At 37.5% G+C, this 21,240-nt stretch overlaps 1 protein-coding gene and 1 pseudogene across 3 annotated transcripts in view; one reads left to right on the top strand and one right to left on the bottom strand.

The window, feature by feature from the left end:
* Nucleotides 1-21,240, top strand: part of NR6A1 (nuclear receptor subfamily 6, group A, member 1) — a 348,076-nt gene that overhangs the window by 185,681 nt on the left and 141,155 nt on the right. The window lies entirely within an intron of this gene.
* On the bottom strand, nucleotides 12,728-16,149 carry LOC102865954 (annotated as a pseudogene).

Genomic DNA, 21,240 nt, shown 5'->3' on the forward strand with positions numbered 1-21,240 from the left:
CTTTGATACCAAAGCCAGGAAAAGACACCACCAAAATAGAAAACTATAGGCCAATATCTCTCATGAATATTGATGCAAAAATCCTAAATAAAATACTAACAAGTAAGTTTTAAGTTGGCTATAACTAGAGGGCAATGAGAAGAAGCTTTAAGGTTCAAAATCATTCTCAGTTGTTTCAAGTTTAAAAAAAGATACAATTCAGAGTTGGGTTGTGATGATTTCAACATTATTTAACATGATCACCATCAGAATCTTTAGGAGCTGATTGTTACCCTCACGGACCTAGGGCCATTGACACCAGGTATAATACCATCAGTCCAAAGCTTCGAAGAAACTGAGAAAAGGTAATAGGGCAAGAAAGGTTTATAATTGCTTGCTGAACTCACATACTCTCTGCCATTATCACAGAAAGCAGGTAACACACTCTCAGTGGACAGGTCCAGAGGAAACCTTAGAAGGGCAGCAGCACTTTGGCCTAACTTCCTGTTTGCAGTTGCTTCTACTAGATTTCCTCAAGTGGATCTTTTTAACCTTTTGCATGAAGAGGTCATGAACATATATACTTTCATTAAAAGATAACCCGATGAAACTTTAAATGATCGCCATTCCCTTTAGAATAATTAGTGCCCTGTGTGCAAACATAATTTAAGGAGCTTTCAGGGAGTCTTTTTTTAACTCAGGTTTTCTTTTTTAAGAAAGTATTACTTTTTTTTTTTTCCTCAAACCCTCTCATAAGGATAACCTGTAGAAAATTGATAATGGTATTTAGTAAGATTTGGGATGAGGATAACATCTCTTTTTTAATTTTATCCAAAAATAACCATTCAGTTTTGTTTCTTGACAATTTGCTTAATGTTTTTACACACACAAATTCAACTCTTTCCCTTTGTAAATTTGTCTTATATACACGTACTCCACAAAAATCCCCCAAAACAAACAAGCACGGATTCTTCGTGGATCCTGTCAGTCTCGTTAAACAATTCACCATGTGGGCTCTTGACTTTTTTTTTTTTTTAAAGTTTTGCTCTGAACTAGCTGGCGGATTCAGGGTTTTTTTCCCTTCAACTTAGGTTTTGGGGATTCTTTGAAAGCTTGCTTGTGTGTAAAGTGCTTAGCACAGCCTGGCACTGTAGAGTGTTTCATGAATGTTATTTGTTGTCTTATTTTTTTCTGTTTCTTTAGTTCACTCCTCCAATCTCCAATAATATTGCTCTTAAAATATATTTTTTTGCCTCCTTGGAATATTTAGTTATGTGTATATTTTTAAATCATTAAATATACTTAATTTAGAAATCACTTTTATTTCCTTCATATTTAATGAACCAATTTTATGCTAGATTTTCACATGTATCTTTCCTAAGTTATAATTCTATACATAAAATAACTATTTGAAAATCTTTTTATACTGGTTTCCTATGACTGCTGCAGCCACTTAACACAAAATTTGGTGACTTACGACAGCAGAAATGCATTCTGTTACAGTTCTAGAGGTTAAAAATCTGAAGTAGAGGCATTGGCAATACCCCCTTCTAAAGAATATATGCGAGAATTTTGCCTTGCCTCTTTCACCTCCTGGTAACTGCTGGCATTGTTTCATTCATGTACATTTTGTTTTATACAGTCATATCTGTACATTGTGTTTAATAGAATCACTTTTTAAAAATTTTTATTCATTCTGTTTTCTTCCCCATTCTATTTTCTCACCCTCTCTTCCTCCTCCTCCAATCCACTTTGCAATGCACATCTTGTTCCAGATTGTTGTCATACAAATAATACCTAATCATATGTTTCTTTTGGACTGTCTTCCCTTCATCTGTTCTAATGCAGTGTTTTTTTATCTGTCTACTCGTCCCCTAATCCTCTATGTCTGTCCTATTTTATAATAACAGTATCATGTCCTGTCATGAAATTTTATGCAGTGTTTGTTCTATTGTGACTGAGATATTTTACTCAGTATAATGTCCTCCAGACTCCCCCATGTTGTATGAGTTCATTGTTTTTCAGTGTTGTGTAGATCCATTCATTTATTGATGGGCACTTTGGTTACTTTTATAAGTTTTCTGTTGTGAAAAACGTAGTAATAAACATGGATGTGCATATATCTGTTTGAGTCATGGGTCTGGTTTTTTTAGGGTATATTCCCAGTAGTGGAATTGCTGGGTCAAATGCTTTATCTTTCCAGCTTTTTGAGAAACACTAGACAGCTTTATGTTCCCACTAGCATTGAAAAAGAATTCTGATTTCTTCACAGCCTTGCCAGCATTTATTGTTTGCTGTCTTGTTGAATTTTGCTATTATTGCTGGAGTGAAATGATATCACATAGTTGTTTTGATTTGCATTGCTCTGATAGCTAGGGATTTTGAACATTTCTACATGTGTTTGTTTACTACCTGAATGTCTTCTTTGGTGAAGTGTCTATTTATATTCTGTGCCTATAAATAGCATAGGATTGTTATTTTGCGTTTGGATTGTTTACATTTTTCTTGTTGAGATGCTGGAATATTCTATAAATTTTAGATACATCTCTTATCAAATATGTCTCTGCCAAATAGTTTTCCCCAGCCTCTGGGTTTCCTTTTCACCTTGTTGAAGTTTTTTTCATGTGTATATGCATTTGATTTCTAGAAGGTCCCATTCATTTATTTAATTCCCTCCTCTGATTCAAGGCTTTTCACTATGCTTGGAAGTATGTTCATGCTGTGAATTAGGGCTTCTGGAGTTGTTCCTAGCTTTTTTCTGATGAATTTTGTAGTCTTTGGGTTTACTCCTCGGTCCTTGATCCGCCTTGAGTTGATTTTTGTGTATGGTGTGAGGTATGGGTTTTGCTTAAGTTTTTGGCATATGGTTTTTTAGGTTATCATTTCCCCATTTAACTGATTTCATTTCCTTGTCAAAGATCTATTGACCACTGGTAAATGAGCTGATTTCTGGGTTCTCAATTCTATTCCATTGACCTATGTATCTGTCAGTCTTCTGGGACTATTCTGTCTTGACCACCACGACTGTGTAGTAGGATTTGAGATCAGAGATATTGGCATTCTTTGTGGCTGCATTCCTCTTTGCTTTGTTTTCACATGGTTTTCTTTCTAGGTCTGTGTCTTCTGTATCTTTGAAGAGATTTATTACAGGTTTAGGGTCACTTAGGTAATCCAGGATGGTATCAGCTTTTTTTAAATTTATTCTTTTTTGTATGTGTACCATCAAATTGGATCTGACTGGTACAGGAGGAGATTGTCCCTCCTTCTCTAGCAGAGCATCTGGTGGATTCAAACTGTGGACCTCTGGGATTGCAGTGCAGCTTCTTGCCACTAGGCTACCAGAACTCCCTGGTATCAATTTATTCTTTTTAACTTAATTACATTGTAAATACCCTATTTACATGTAAAGTTACATTCAAAATAATGTCCAAGGTATGATTATTAGAACATGAACATATTTTTGGATGGTCATCAGTTAACTCACTCTTAACTTTCAAAGTTGCAGAAAAGTTGCAAGAGTTAGAAGACAGTATAATTTTATATTCAGTCATAATGGCCTATTTTACTTGAATAAGGACTTTCGCAGAATAATCATTCTACCAAAAAGAACTGACTGACACTGAATCCTTTCAGGAAGTGATATGTGATCAAGAGCCAGTGGTAATGAAGAATGACGTTTAAGCTTCATTGAAGGCACTGGCAAAAAATAAGACCCCAGAAAGGAATGAAATACCAATTGTCATGTTGCAAGTTACAATTTGAATATGCCCTGAATGTGGTCACCAGGCTATGTCAGGAAATTTAGAGGACACCTGCCTAGCCTACTGACTGGAAAAAGATCCATATTTGCTCCCATTCCCATGGAAAGTGATCCAGCAGAATGAGGAAGTTATCATACAATATCAAATGCAAGCAAAGTACTGGTGAAGATCATTTAAAAGTGGCTAGAACAGTACATAGAGAAATTCTAGAATGCTCAAGCTGAGTTAGAATTGTCTGTGACACCAGGGATAGCATTGCTGATATCAGATGGATCCTGGTTGAAAGCAAAGAATTAACAGAATATCTATTTGTGCTTTATTGACTATACACAGAGGCCTTTGACTGTGTTCATCATAACAAAATAACGGTTTAAATTGAGAAGAATAGGAATCCACAACACTGATGATGCTCATGGGAAACCTATACCACAGGCTGTTGTGCAAACAAAGCTTAAGGAAGGTATGTTAGGATTCAGTCCTTTTCCCATACCTATTCAATCTGTTTGCTGAGCAAATTATTCAACAAGATGCACTCTATTAAGAATATGACATCAGGATTGGAGGAAGATTCATCAGTAACCTTCATTATGGCAATGACACAACCTTGCTTGCTGAAAGTGAGTAGTACTTGAAATGCTTGTTGCAGAATATCAAAAGACTACAGCCTTCAATGTGGATTGCCTGTCAATGTCAAGAAAACAAAGGTCCTTAACCCTGGACCATAAGGCAGTGTCATAATAGATGGAGAAAAAATTTAAATAAAATGTTGAAGACTTGACTTATATCCACAGTCAGTACATTTCATACCAGCAGTCAGTAGATCAGGAGACATATTGTACTGGGAAAGTCTAGTCAGGGACCTTTCCAAATTTTTGAGGAGCAATGATGTTAGTTTGAAGACTGTGTGCTCGATTTAGGCCATGATCCTTTCAGTCACTTGCTGTGCATCTGAGAGGTGGACAGTGAATAAGTTGTGCCTCTGAACTGTGGTGCTGGAAAAGAGAACTGAATATCTTATGGACTATCATAAGGCAAACAGATAAGTCTTGGAGAAGGTATATCCAGAGTGCTATTTGGTGGTAAAGATGATGAAGCTTCACCTTACATCCTTTGGGCATTTTGCTAGGAGTGGCTTTTTCTTGAAGAGTGTTATAATGCTTGGAGAGGTGTAGAAAGAAAGAGGAGAGAACGGTTCTCAACCAGCTAGATTGACACAGCAACAATTGGCTTGAGTGTGCTAGAGACTGTGAAGATGGCACAAGATAGGACAGAGTTCAGGCCAGTTGTTAATAGGGTTGCTATTAGTCATACTCATCTTGATGACACTTAACAACAACAGACAAGGACTTTTACAAATAACGCTGTATTGGACCCTCACAGAAGTACCTATGAAGCATGTAAGCAGGATGCTAGCTAAGTATTTCTGTAAGTAGAAAAGGTAGGTTTGTGTGTGTCATGCTGTAGGCATTGCTTTCTTCCTTCACATTTCATCTTTCACAGCTGACCTATAAAATTGTGTTTATTGTTATTACTTTTTAAAGATAAGGAGTCTGAGGCTCAGAAAGGTAAAGTAACATCACTTTAAGGAACCTTGTGCGCTCTTCAGCCAGAACACATATTTCCTCAAAACCTTGTTTACTTATTCTTGAATTTTCATAGGTCAGCTGTAGTGGTATCTAAGCCATAATTTTAGGGAACTCTCATGGCATAGTTCACTTTGTTAACTCAAAGATTGTGCCTTTCGGGTGGTTCAGATTTCCCAGCAACTCTGCAGGAGAAAAATGGGCAATCTCCTCCCATGCAGTTTACAGCCTTGGAAACGCAGTGGAGCGTCAGCTATGAGTTGGTTCAGATTTTTAGTCTTAGTTTTTAGTTTTTGAGTTTTAGTTAAGTCATAATCTTAATCTGTTTCTGTCTCACTTTTAGGGAATCTGGGTGTCTTCCCCTTATTCCCTGCAATTACTGTTACAGTATCAAAAGAGAGAAAACTTTGAGTTAAAAATTATTGGGAAAAGTAGCCTTAGACTTCTTAGTGTCTCTTTGTTTCAGATATTGCTAAGAAAGTATTAAGTTGACCTGATTTGAGAAAGTTACTTAACCCTTTTTGAGTTTTTCCTTTTGCGAGCAAAAGGATAATTAATATCCATATGGCAATTTTAAACATCAAATTCATTGAAGTATTTAAAACTCTTAGCCTTTGGTATTTAGTACATGGTAGTAATAATAATAATAATAGTAATAATAAAAAATTTAAATATATGTTACTGTCACAAATAGAAACAAATCCAACTGCTTAACCTGATATACAAATGATTGTGTGCAAACCAGTAAGAGGAGAAAGAAAAAAAAGATTTTTATCATCTTGGCATTAGTAAATATTCCTCTCTTTTAATTGTCATGTAATTTACTATACAAAATTATTATGTATTCTAACTATACAGTTATATTTTCAGATCCCTCTATCCTCTTGCTCTTATGCTGTTAATATTTTTATTTATATGTGCTACTAATTCTGTCTAGATTGTATTTTCTACTCTTTCCCCTTTTCTGCCTGATGAAAGCCTGCCTATTCCTTAGAAACTGAGCCTAAATACTACTTCAGATTAAGACGTTTTCATAATATTCCCAGATTTATCACCTCTGCCTCTGTGTTCTCATTAGCACATTATTCTTTTTATGTGCAATTTTAGCACACTTCAACTACCTTGTTTCTTTGTCTCTGTTTCCTGCAAGTTCTAGAGAATTCCTTGTTCAAGAGTTACCATGTCTTGATGTGTTTCTATAATGCTAAGGTAGAAGAAGACCACTGCTTTTGAATAGCTTTGACTTGTGGTGTTGCTCTGTTGGGTTTAAGGGCTATGAATCCTACTTAGCAGGAGCTGAGTGCTTCAGCTGGTGTTTTTGGCCTCCAATGACAGTTCAGTTAGTAGCCAACACAATAACCTACCACAAGGACATCTTAAATCTGAGGTAGCAGAAAGCATCTGTTGGAGCTTCCTTTGTAGTTTGAGTTCTAGATGTGACTCTTACTTTCCTTTTGTACTGACTTAATGTTGTAAGGTCTGGTTTTCACCCCTGTCTTTCCAGGGATCCTTTCCCATTTGTTGTTGATCACTTTTAGCTCTTTTGCATGGCCCACTTACATTGGCTGTGCCTCTGTCTTACTGCCTTAATAAACAATTTTCACTTGTTTTGCCAGAAAGAAAAACAAACCCAATTTGAAACAGTCCACATCAAGATTACTGTATTATTGGTCAGATTTGAACATCAGCATGTGTGTGGATTCTTTAATCTTCATTTAGTTATTACCAGAGTGGAGTTAGTGGTTGGCAGCCTCTTTTGTTAAATTTCTTTTTTTAACTTAGTTTTAAAATTTTTGGAGAAATTGGAGCTTTGTACAGCTTGGAGCTGTCACCTTGTCTCCAATTTTAGAATTACCCTGGAGCATAGTACTGAATGTCTGTGAAGACCTATAGTCCTAATATAAACAGAGGTAATACCAGGGGTCCTGCTTAAATTCATTTAGGTTACCATTTTAACCATATTAAGTTTCTGGTTTAATTTTCTGTGGCACATTGAGTTTGTGCTTTAGCCTACAGAACACTTAGAACTTTGCCCTAATTCTCTTTTTTTCTACCCTGTGATCTTTAATATCTTTGTTCTTTAAGGCATTGCTATTCTTGGCTAATAGTCTTGTATTGTTAGTAACCACAGCACAAACTCTATATAATCTATGTAAATAAGCAAATTTTGCTGCAACAAAAGAACTGAAAGCAATGGCACAATTTGGCATCCATTACTAGGACTCATTTAAAAACTTGTGGATAATTCTCTATGATCAGAGAGGTCTGTCTCTGTGGACAGGAACAGGATTGCATAATCCTTGAATAAACTAGTCTGCAGAACAGTAATTATGATGATGATCATCAATTTCTGAGGATCAACTCAATATCTATGGAACTATGATTGTGCATTATGGGAAAGATTCATGGTTTGAACTTACCAGCATCTCCACAGGGGAAAAGATTTGAAAATCTTACTTCCATAAAGATTTTTATTGTTATCTACCATTGATTTTTAACCAACTGATAGCTAGTTGATAGTACAACTCCTTACCACTAAACCACCAGAGTCATAAATACCTGCAAAATATTTCTTGTATGAATGATGCAATCTCACCTTCCTGGAGTCAATATTGTCTCAACATAATATAATGGGTCTGAGGGAAAAGGTAAGTCCTATAATCTTGTAGGAGAAACATCCCATCTAGGTTCATTGTCCTTATAAGTGACTAGAGATGGAGTTCATCTTTTACAAGGAATTTTCTTAAGTTATGAGTTCTGTTCTTTTTTGTATTTTTAATTTTTATTTCTAGGTTATAAGTTCTGTTAAAAGTAGACAATTCTAAAAAAAAACCCAAAAACCAGAAAAGTAGACAGTTCTTAATACTTAGACATTTTCTGCCTGCCGAGTTTTGCCTATGAGTGCTAATCTTTGCTTCCAGGACAAGAAATGAGTGCCAGAAATTACTGGCATATTACATCAATCCCTAGTATCTCTTCTAGTTGTTTATTATTATTATTATTATTATTATTATTATTATTATTATTATTATTATTATTTTTGCATACAGTTGAGTTTCACACTATTCTTCATTCATATTATGTTTTCTACAATCATTTTCATGCATTATCATTTATAAAATTAATCACCATTGAACCTTGCCCATCATTACCTTGTCTTTTTTGCCTATATCCTCCCATTTCCTTTCACCACTCCCTTAACTCACCAAACTCTACGACCCTGTGGTTTTGCCTCTACCCAATCATCAGCCCTTTCCCCCATAAGTTCCCATACATGTTTTACTAATTATTGTTCTATTTTTACAATAATGATCTTATGCTGTATATGTCCTTATGACACTGAGTTAGTTCACTCATTATAATGCTTTCTAGCATCTCCCAAGTTATACTTTTCAAAATCATTGCTTCTGAGTGCTGCATAGTATTCCATTGTGTAAATGTACCATTTTATTTTCTTTTAACATTTACAGCTTTCCAAAGGTTTGAAATAAACCACATTCTTCTCCAAGTTTACAAAGTGATACATTGTTGTTATCAAGCCAATTCCTGTACGTCACACCCTGTAGGACAGAATAGAATTGTTTCATAGGGTTTCCAAGGTTGCCATCTTTACAGGAGTAGACTGTCACATCTTTCTCTACCTGAACATCTAATGGATTCAAACTGCTGGCCTTTCAGTTAGCAACCAGTCACTTATATTGATTATGGAGCTCTGGTGGTTTAGTGGTATGGAGTTGCAATGCCAACCCAAAGGTGTGCAGTTTGAATCTACCGATTGAGCTGTAGGAGAAAGACGGGCAGTCTCCTCGAGTCCAATTTAATGCCTCTAGAAACTTGCAGGAGGGCCAGCTATGGGTCAGTTCTGATGTGATGGTACATCACAACATTGGTTACATATCAAACAGATATTCTTGACCTACCTAGCTCCACTGGTTTTTAGTACCTTTCTCACCTGCATGCTCATAGTAATTGGTCCCCATACTGCTTTGTTCTTGTTGTTCGATACTGTCCTTTTGCTTCTAACTCCAAACAAACCTGCATGGGACAGAATTCAACATTGCTGGTCCTGCGTCGTCATCATCATCATCATCATCATCATCCTAGCTGCTGTGCTTGAACCTGTTGTTGCAGTCACTCTTTCAGGTCATCGTGTTGAAGGTCTCCCTCTTTTTTTTCTGACTTTCTACTTTACATTTTTGCTGACCTTCTAATTTACCAACATGCTATCCTTCTCAGATGCTAGTCTCTTCTGATAACATGCCTAATGTATGTAGGACAAAAATTCTCTCTATCTTGATGCATTTAGTTCAAGACAGATTTTTTGGTTCTTTTGGAAATCCATAGTTTATTCAGTATTCTGTGCCAGCATCACAATTTTAAAAAATCAGTTCTTAAGCTTTCCTTACTCATCTATCTTTTGCAGATGTACAAAGTGATTGAAAGTACCATCATTTGGGTGACGTGCACCTTGGTTCTTAAAGTGACATCTTTGCTTTTTAGCAAGGATGGGTTTATTGTTCTCACAGACTTGTTTTCATTTTCTTCAGCTTTGATTTGTGTAGGAGAAATTCACTGGCTGTTCCTCAGTGAGCTCTTGGTCTTATTGATGATACTGAGCTTTTCTACCACCTCTTTCCAAATTGTAGTCATTTTGATTGCTCTGTATTCTATCCTTCTAGCTCCATGTGTATAGTTAACTGTTTGTTTTCTTTAAAATCTATTTGCAATGAATAAGTTGTTTGCTGTACAGAATTTTTTCATGTGATCTCTGGCATCACATTATCACCAAGACTTTTTTTAACGTTAGCATTCTAATCTGTATTTATCAATGCATCTTATTACCACTAGGCCACAAAAGCTTGTATAAAGTTACTCAGCCATTAAACATCAGAATCTAGAGTAGAATGCAGTTCTTATCATATTCCTTTTTTTAAAATTTGGTTTTTATTTTTTTTTAATCCCTCTAAATGAGATTATGTTGAAGGAATAATTGCAAATTATACATGACACTTTTGTTATAAGCCTATTAAAAGAAGTAGTTATAAATTGGAAGAGATTTTGTATGAGGCTTCATAGATTATCATTGCTCCCACAGAAATCTGCAATAATTTCTGAAACTGACTTCATTTCCATTTTTCATCTTTAGGGAATAAATGCCAGAAGAGTTACAGTGATCTTTGGAGAGAGATTCTTGACCGAGTTCATCTTACATTGCATGCATCTGACAGCTGGCCCATGATTCTATTTTTAGATATAATCTATGGGATTACTGAGTGGTTTCATTAAAGCTATGGTGCAGAAATACTACTGTGTAGAAAACAGCTTTTCTTTGTATCAGTTAGAGACTACATAGTACATGGATTGAAAAGAAAGAAAATTATTCATTCAGATAATGTAGCCTTCTTTATCCAAGTATTTCCTTTTAAAATAATGTTGAATTGTGACTCTTCTAACTCACTCAAGAAAACTTTATGTTAAAATGCAGAATTACTTAATGGAAAATAGTTTTTGTTGCTTTATAGTACCTTGTTGGTTTTGTTATTGTTATGTGCCATTGAATCTCCTACAGCTCCTAGTGATAGACGCTCCAAGACAGACCTGTTTGCTTTCTTGGAATAACTTTAGGTCATGGAGGACCTGAAGTGTTTGCTGCAGAAAGTCAGGTACTGTAGTCTTCAATATGGATTGAAGCTTAACATCAAGAAGATGAAGACTCTTACTAGAAAATTGGCAGCACCATGATAGATGGAGAAGAGATTGAGGATGTTAACAATTTCAACTTGCTTAACTCCATAGTCAACACTCTTGTCCCCAGCAGTCTGAAAATCAAAAGACCAATTACACTTGGCAAGGTTGCTGTCGGGGACCTCTTGAGAACGTGGAGGAGCAGTGATGTCAGTCTGGAGACCTAAGGTGCGGCTGATCTATGTATGGTCTATGCAATTACATACTATGCATCAGAGAGCTGACAGTGACTAAGAATGACAGAATAATTGATGCCTTTGAATTGTGGTGCTGGAGAATAGTATTGATCATACTGTGGGCTGCCAAGAGAACAAATACGTCTTTCTTCAAGAGGGTAAAGCCATGTTTCTCCTTGGAAGCAAGGATTTTGAAGCTCTTTCTTATATACTTTGGGCACATGGCCAGATCCAGTCCTTGGAGAAGGATGTTATACTTGGAAAGGTAGAGGGCCAGCACAGGAGAGAAAGACCTCGGATGAGCTGTGTTGACATGATAACTGTGGTAATGGGATTGATTAGGTGTGTCAGGGTCAGTGAGACTGGCACAGGTTAGACAGGGTTCAGAGCTCTTGTATGTAGGGTCTCTATAAGTCACAGGCAACTTGGCACATAACATTTCAAAATATCTACTTGTAAAAGTTGGGGGTTTTTAAATTCATAAAAGGTTTATACTTTAACAAATAGTTGACAAAATAAATTTACCCTAATATTTAGAGAATAAAATACCAATATCACTTCAAGATAATTCTTACCTTGCATAGTGACTGTTTCACCTATGGACAACCTACCAATGATTTAGTACTTGCCAATGTAATTCTGTTGTACTTCAAATTGGAAAGTCAAAGAAGCTACAACTACTACAGTAGTGTTTGCATGGTTGTACACATAAAACTATCTTACACCCTGAAACCCACAGCGTCCCTTTTCAGCAGGAAGTAGCTAAGAGAATACGCCATCCCCTTTTCCTTATGAATCAGGGTGAAGTCTCTCTCAGGGAGGAGTGATAGGGAATGGCAAAGGACACACTGACAAAGGAGATTAATCAGAAATGGCTTTGACAAGCACTGTGGCAATTGGACAATTAAAACAGATATTCGGGGGGGGAGAAGAACGAACTGGGGAGGAGGGTAGAGAAAACAGTGCAACAGTGAATGAATGAGAACCCAAAATCTCTGTAAATGTTCATTAAAACTAATAACATTTAATAATAAAAAACTATCTTAAAATAAGGATAAATAGTTCTACCCTCTTAGCAAGTCAGGTACACTTTTAAAAGCAAAGACAATAAGAAGCCTAACTGGTAGGATCTTGGTAGCTTTGATAAATGACCTTGAGAACAAAAACAGCAAACTCAAAACTTGAGGTTAGAGCCTAGCTCTCTCATATTGGACCTTTGGCTTTATTTTCTAGGCTTCATATCTTTACTGATAAATTTGGGATGATACTACTTTCTTGTAGAGTTTTTCTGAAATTATAGTTGTAAGTGGCTTTCTTTTTTCCCCCTTTTACAAAAGATGAGTTATGTTTATTCACAGTAAATAAGTCACATACAGTTGCTTGATTGAGTGTGACTTAAGACCACAAAGAAACCATTTCCCTCCCTTTATCGTAAGTCCCAGTGGTGGAGCTCGGAGTGACATGAATACAACTTGGGGCCAATTCACAGGTTTACAGGTTTTTCATTCAGGGAGATCTGTGCCTATGTGAGATTAGCCAAGTAGGTCACCATCAACAGATCATTGATACTGCTGTTCAGCATGGTCTCAAAGTCATTAGGAACAGTTTTCAGTACCTAGTTGACCATATTGATCAAGAAGCTGCTCACGGTATTGTCAGCTGATGATTTTCCAGACAGTAAATCCTCTGCATACTGCAGTACTGTGCTGCATACTGCAGTACTGTGCTCAGGGAATCCCGAATGTGAGCTGATGTACCTCCACACTGCTGCAAGTCACTTGAGAGTCCTTTCACCAGGTTGGGGCTAAAATAGGTCTTCCTAATCAGGTCAATTCTGATGAGTTAGATGTCATAATATACATATCTGTCAGAGGTGTGCCCATCACTCTCATGGTCCTCCCTGGGGCATCCATTAAAGTGCTGATACAGGCCTTTCTTGGCTCATTCTGGAGGTTTGTTCCCACAGTGAGGTGAATGGAGTTGTAGCCTCTCAGCTATATAGTATTTATGAATCAGCACAGAGTGCTCTGTGATATCATGGCCTATAGTGTAACAGCTACTTAGGCTGTTTATAGAGACACTTTCCTGTGTAACTCATACATGTTCTTAGCAAATTCCATGTGAACAGGCACCTCATCTTCAAACTCATTGTGAATCACTGAAAAGCTACTTGTAACTTCCACTGAGTGCTTATCCAGCAAAGTCCTGGTAAGTCAGGCAGCACCCTCATTGTGTAGCTCTTAGCTTTCCCTAATAGAGGCGAAAATGACTGGGTGCAGACAGACCACCTGGCAGGGGAAGAGCCCTGGGAGAGCAGGCCATGCTGTAGCTGCACCCAGATCTGCACAATGGCCAGATTCCGCCCCAAGGCCATGGTTGTAATTGCTGGGTTGGTCAGGTCCAAGGGAGAGGCAAGAGGTGCAGCTGGCGCCTCAGTCAGAGCTGGAGTCTTAGCCATCACTGGGCCTGGAGCATGGCCATCTTGTTGAAAGAGGAGGCCAAAAGAGAGAGGGGATAGGTGAATGTTACCCATAAGTGGGTGTATTTCTTAAATGATCAGTGAGAGTGTAAGTTTTGAAACTACTTGAATTGTAACATTTTCCTCAGTAACATGATTTCATTAGTAATTACTTTTAAATAATTGGCTGTCAGACTTTGTTGTAGACTTCTCATTATACAGCTGAATACTACTTGATTTGTTTTAATGTAGCTAAAATTGAGTTTCAGTGGCTAGCAGCAAATAATTTTCCCCCCCTATTTCTGGTCATTCTGTGCTTTTCAGTCCTTGATGGATTATAAAATCATTTTAATTTTAAATGTTTACATTTATGGTAGGGAATTTTTAAAAAATGGAAGGAGGATTATATCTCAGACCACTATCTAAGATGGGGAAAGGGAACCACTGCAGAAGAGCTGTTTGGCCTAGAAGTGGTTTTACTTGGCATTTGCTTCTGAGGTATTCAACAAGGAGAAAATGTACTTGTTGGGTCCAGTCATTGCTGTGGAGTCAGACTGACTCTGCTGACCCTTCTCAGGTTTCTGAAGGTCTAAAATCTTTGAGATATCAAATATTATTCAGTCAAACCTTATGGTCTGATCCTTGCCATTGGTTAAGTCTCTGCGGTTTGCTGAGTGCCCTGAGTTTTGCTCCAAATCCGTCACATTGTATTAGTGTTCTTTCCCTTCATTGCCTACAGAAATAACAGGTTTGAACATGACAGTATAATCCATTTTTCCTGCTCTAATTACTTTTTCTTTCATGAAACATTATTTAGTATATTCAATCATTAAAGGAATAAATAAACTTAATTGAATCATAGTTTCCCCCCTTCAAAATACTGCAGCAGTAATTTTTAATAGGTAATTTGATTAGTAGAGTTACAGATACAAACAAGAGTTAATATAAATAAGATATTTAAAAGAAAATTTCAGAAGAAGTTGGTGCTAAAATTCCTTTTGTTTTCTAAGTTTTGCACATACAGTTTTACTTATTCAAAGGCCTTAGCCAATAAGAGACATGCTATATTAAGAAATTTACAACTGCAGACTTGGGAAACATCTTAGTGTTGTTTGCTTGCTTCTCTGACATATTCAATCAAGATGAACATTCACATTATTTAAATTCTAAGGATAAACACTGAACTAATGGCCAGAAATAACATCACACATTTTTGGATTAGCCATAGATACCTCTCCTAAACCATTTGGATTTCTTAAAATGTGTTAACACAGGTGAGCTCTGGTGGCCTACTGGCAAGAAGCTGCACTGCAATCCCAGAGATATGTGGTTCGAATCCACCTGATGCTCTGCCGCAAGAGGGGCCATGTCCTCCTGTACTAGTCAGATCCAATTTGATGGTACACACACACAGGGAAAATAATAAAATTTTAAAAAAAAATTTTAAAAAAATGTGTTAACACAGGATAAAGTTAACTTTATGCAAGCTCACACTTTGAAACGAAATAGGAAATTTTCAGCTGTGGTATGGAACTGTTTTTATACTAGTCAGCACCTCCTCACTGTATAAATAGCAGCTATCTACAGATTTCTTAAAGTCAAACTAATGATGATTTTAAAGACCAGCATTACCCATTATCCTATTCATGAGAACTCTTGCTATGTCTTAACCCTTCTTATTTGACCTTATCTGAAGTGAGCTTTGAAAATTACAAAGATTGTTGAGTAAAACATCAGGCATTTTTTCTCTTCACTACATATATCCTTGACAGTGACATCTTTTGATTCAGCCAGTTTTCACCAAAAGTTCTAAAGTGAGTGTGTTAACGGTTCTCACACTCCTGAAGGAAGAACATGCAATATTTGTGGTAACCTCTGTATTTATCATAACCTTAAACGTCTTTGTCTTTAAAAGCTAGCCTGCTACAGTAATTAGTCATTTCTTGGAATTACCCAGGATGGTGTTCAGAAGTATGCTGAACTCGAGATTGTTTTCGTCCATATTGTGGAGTTAACCTAAAAGTTGGCTTCTAGTAGCCATTGGTTAGCACCTCTGGTTTCCGGCTACTTTGACTGCAGACACATGGTCTAGCAAATCATCATGGTTTTACTAATCATCAACAGCTGAAGCAGCAATATAAAGAGTGCTTCTCACACTGGGCAGAAAGACTTGGAACAAGCAAGACTTGAGGTGAACAAGGCTTTTGGAACAAGCAAGACTTGAGGTGAACAAGGCTTATGCTGGTGAGATCTTGGTGCTGGAGAGATTGGGTGATATTCTTTACCTCTCCCACTCTCCACCTTACTTCTCTAATGAGCCCTGTAGTTGGTATCATAACTGTTAGTTTGCAAGTCAGCAGTTAATAAACGAACCTCTGCTGCTGGGGCTCGAGAGACACCGGATCCTGGGGTGCAGGATACTGATCTGCTTTCTGGCCTAGGGTCATGAGTGGCTGTGAGCTCCCTCCAACCCTTTCAGAGACACATTCATGACCCGGTGCCCCATGTCTGGTATTCCCCTTTTTAGACACAGATGAACTTTGAGAGGAGGACAGTAAAATATCTTCACTGAAATCTTGGAAATCTTGGTTTGATGACTACTCTCTTACTATTAAGTATATACCCCAAATCTGTTGCTTCTTGATTCGTCATATACTACTAATTTGGGATGACAGTGCTTAGAGTTGGTTCCCAGAGAGGCTTCTGGTCTTGAGAACAAAATATTTCCCAGAGGTAGATGGTGGCTCTCTCAGTTGATTGTAGTTTAAGTTTTTTTCAGATTGCATAATTCATGAGACAGCAGTCAGTTTGTTTTTGTTCAGGAAGAGACTTTTTTAGCAAAGCGAACTTCTCTGTCAGCCTGGGCAGAAGGGGCTCAGTTTTATTAGATAAGTTGATAAGATAACCTTGCTCATCACCTCTGCAACTCTGAAGGAGACTCATTTGGCCCATGATCTTTGCATTAAACTCAAGTGCTGTGTAATTTCCACATGAAAGAAGAAGATACTGTTCCAGACTGTGGCTTTCATTTGTTAGAAGAAGCCTCAAAACCTTCATTCACTGTCATGCACTCTCTGGGCTTCCACTCTTATTTTGCCCCCCCTCCCCGCCCCCCATTTATTGTGCTTTAAATGAATATTTGCATGGCATATTCTTTTTCCACTCAGTAATTTATGTGCAAATTATTCTGTGACGTTGGTTTTAATCTCTGCAATATGTCAGAATTTGTACTGTACCCACGCTGGGTTCCTCATTTCCATTTGCCTTATTTTCCTGCCCCTTCCTGCCGTTTCATCTTTGAATGCTGCCCATTTAGTCTTATATAGTTGACAGTTCTAAGAAACCTATTTCATGCCAGTTTTATTGTTTATTTTTATAGGCCAGCCTTTTTAAAGTCTAGTCCATGTCTGTCTTTCTTTCTCTTTAAATGAATTTTACTTTTGTTTTATATTTTTCTTTTGTTCTGACCAGGACCTTCTAGTATTGTTCCTTATTAGGTCAGAATGGTAGGTAGTGGTAGCTGGATACCATCTAGTTCTCCTGGAGTCAGGCTTGAAAAAACTGTGGCTCATGAACTCTGTCGCCAGTTAGTCATTTGGGCTAATTGCTTACCTGACTCTCTGATTTTTTTCTCTCCCCTTTGATGCTGTCAAGAAGAGACGAATAGTTGTATCTTAGATGGCCAATTTCCATGTCTTAAAGACTCTAGGGGCACTACTCATCATACTAGGATGTTGCAAAAAACAAATACTGGCAAGGTTGTGGAGAGATTGGAACTCTTACGCACTGCTGGTGGGAAAGTAAAATGGCACAGCCACTATGGACTATGGAAGGCTGTCGAGATCTTTCTCAAAAAGTTAGAAATAGAAATAACATTTGACCCAGTAGTTCCACGACTGGAAATATACCCTAAAGAAACCAGAGCCATGACTCAAATAGATGTATGTACACACAAATTTATTGCTGTATTATTCAGATTAGCAAAGAGATGGAAGCAAATCAAGTGTCCATCAACAAACAAATGGATTGAAAAACTATGGTGCATTCAGACAGTGGGATGTTATGCAGCATTGAGAAACAGTGAACTCAGAATGCATTAAACAACATGAGGGAGCCTTGAGGACTTTATGCTGAGCGAAATATTTCATTCACAAAAGGACAAATACTATATAACATCACTATTATAAAATAGGACAGACCTGGAGGAGGTAAGAGAATGAGAGAAGCGTGGATACATAATGGATACTGTATGCAACAAATATATGATAAGACATTGTATGTATGACAATCTGGAACAAGGGGTGCATTGCAGGGTAGGCTGGGCGGTGGGGTGAAGAATCCCAAAGGCATGCAATTCGAGGCCACCACCTGCTTCGTGGGAGAAGGATGGGCAGTCTCCTCCCGTGTAATAAACTGCCTCTGAAAACCTTCTGAAGGGTCAGTTAAGGGTCAGTTCCAGCTTAGTGGTACATAATATACACACGCACACACACAAACACCCCAAACTAGGATGTAGAACATCTAGCTGCCTCCTGAGATTATGGTCTTTAGCCTTCAAGCCCAGTAGCTAGCTCATTCCTTTGAGGAATTTTATCATGTTTAAGAAGTTTGAACAACATGAATTTTAACTACACAGATTTACTTATGCATAATTTTTGCCCCTGTTGCTCTCACAGTAGTAAGTGTTGCCACGTGTTCACTCAGAATGCCACATGACTCTATCTCCGTATGTCTCCATTAAATCATATATTGCCATAAAAAGTGATTACATGAATTTTCAACCATGCTGTTAAGGACAGTGGCCTGCACCTTCAAGTTCAAGGATTGAGTACATAAGAATAATATAAATGTAGCACGGAAGCATAAATATGTAGAAAAAATACAACCTAGTATATACATGTATGATCCCACATATATTGTTGTGGCTCATAGAGTTGGAGCTGACCCATTCAGTGGGTTTTCAGAGGCAGTCAGCTGCATGGAAGGAGATTGCCCATCTTTCTTTCCATCTTTCTTCCAAAGACCACCTGGTGAACTTGAAACACTTGATTTGGGGATTGCAACACAGCTTCTTGGCACTAGACCACCAGACTTATATAAAATATATATATACACACACACATATACACAAACACATAACCTCTTGAGGTAATAAGGCTTTGTGTATAGTGGTTAAAACACTATAATTTCAGCTACAAATGCACTGTCAGAAGTTAAAACCCATCAGTGGCCTTATAGATCTGCTTGCATAAAGATTTATAGCCTTGGAAACCATATGGGGCAGTTCTACTCTGCTCTGTAGAACAACTATGTTGAATTCAGCTTGATGGCAGTGGGAGGGACTACTTACTCATTCATATATTATTATTTGTTACTGTTATTGAAGGATTGTATATACCGTGTTGTTTTTATGAGACATCAATTCACTTGCAACTCATAACAACCATATGTACAACAGCTCTGAACCCTGCTGTATCTTGAGCCAAACTCATTGTCTTTTATACACCTACCCAGTCACATCCAGCATATTCCACTCCTGCGCGGTACTGCCACCCTTCCAAGAGTGATACCCTTTCCCCAAAACTGGTCCCTGCTGACCACATGCCCAGAGTAAGTGATACAGAATTTCAAAATTCTTGCTTCCATTGAGAAGCTTGGTTTCACCTTCTCTAGGATGGCACCTCTTTTTTCCTAGCAGTCCATGGTGTATTCAGTATTCTTTTCCAGCAACACAACTCATCCTTAGTTATTGTCCAGCTTTCTGATGCATAGCAATGAATTGCAAAGACTATGGTCTGTATCAGGTGTACCTTAGTCTCCAGACTGACATCTTTGCTCTTCAGTACTCTGGAGAGGTCCCTGACAGCAGGTTTTCCCAATGTAATTCATCTTTAGTTTTCCGGATTGCTATTACCACGAGTGTTGATTGTGGAGCCAAGCAAGCTGTTAATAATCTCAGTTAATAACAGGCCCAGTGCTGATACTTGTTTTCTTGATGTTGAACTTCAATTTATTGTTTTCATGGGTTTTTTTTAATTAATGTTAATGAAAGTTTACAGAGACTTATTAGAGTTGCCATTCATTCATTCTTGCGTTTTTCTCTCTGTCTACTCCCTTCCCCCCAATTTGCTCTTCTCTTTGAAAGTAAAAGAAAAATTCTTTCATTGAGATTAATATCTCTTGCCATTTGCTTGGTGTATTTTCCTCCACCCTTTTATTTTTAGTTTTTCTTTATCTTCATTGTTCAGGTGTGTCTCTTATAGACAGCATATTGATAGATTTTGGGTTTTTATCCAATCTGCTGGTCTTTTTTTTTTTTTCTTCAGTGGTGCATTTAAATCATACACATTCAGTGTGATTATTGAGAAGCAAGGTTTTGTTGCTGTCATTGTGTTGAGTTCTTTTTGGTGTTGGCCCATCTTCCTTTCAGTGGCACTTCTGTAAGTAAAACATCTCTTAATGTTCCCTGCAATGCTGGTCTTGTTTTTACAAACTCCCTTAGATTCTGTTTTCTGGGAATATCTTGATCTCTCCTTAATATTTGATGGACAGTTTGGCTGGGTACAGGATTCTTGGTTTACAGTTGTGTTCTTTGTTCCACATATGTCATTCCACTGTCTTCTTGCTTTCATGGTTTGTGCTGAGAAATTGGCACTTAATCTTAATTTGCTCTCCCTTATAGATTACTCTTTATTTCTCCCTCTCCGCTTTCAGAATCTCTCCTTATCTTTTAGTTCTGGCAAATTTGACTATGATATGCCTCAGTGGTTTTCTTTTGGGGTCTATTCTATATGGTGTTCGCTCCGCTTCTTGAATATATATTCTCTCATTCTTCATTATGCCTCGGAAATTTTCTTCTAGTAATTCTTTCACAACTTTTTCAGTGCCTTTACTTACTTTCTCCTATTTGGGATTTCGATGATTCACATGCTATTTCTCTTGCTGGTGTCCCACATTATTCTTAGGTTGTCCTCTTTTTTCTTCTTGATTCTGCTTTTTGCTCTAGCAGATCAGTGGTGACAATTCTGTCTTCTATTTCACTAGTTGTGTGTTCCATCTCTTCAACTCTGTTCATGTGTTCCTCCATCATGATGACAGCATCTGAAACTTTGGATCTCATATTTTGGATTGTTTTTCCTTATTTTTCCTATAATGCCTCACTAGTTTTATCTGCATTGTTTTGGATTGTTTTGTGGTGTTTTTTTTAAGCGTCTCCTGATTTTTGCTTGCAGTGTTCTGTAATTCTTCCAGTTTGTTTTTCACTCACTGAAAATATCAGTCATTGTTCTTGTGAATTCTGTGTCAGAAAGTTCCATCAGACTTTTTGGTTTCAGGCAATCCATTGCCACTGTGTCTCTTCTTAGGGGTAATATCTTGCTTTGGGCTTGCGTGGGGAGTAAGGTAGTCTGCTTCCTTTGGGACATTGCTGTGGTAGAGTATTTTGCACCCGAGATGATAGCTGGTTCTTGATATGACGTCACTGCTCCAGAGGAAGGTTGGGCAGGCACATAAGTAGATGCACATAAGGTGGGTGTACG

Source organism: Elephantulus edwardii, unplaced genomic scaffold (assembly GCF_000299155.1).
Source record: "Elephantulus edwardii isolate Elephantulus edwardi_28Jun2011 unplaced genomic scaffold, EleEdw1.0 scaffold00116, whole genome shotgun sequence".
NCBI classification, from domain to species: domain Eukaryota; kingdom Metazoa; phylum Chordata; class Mammalia; order Macroscelidea; family Macroscelididae; genus Elephantulus; species Elephantulus edwardii.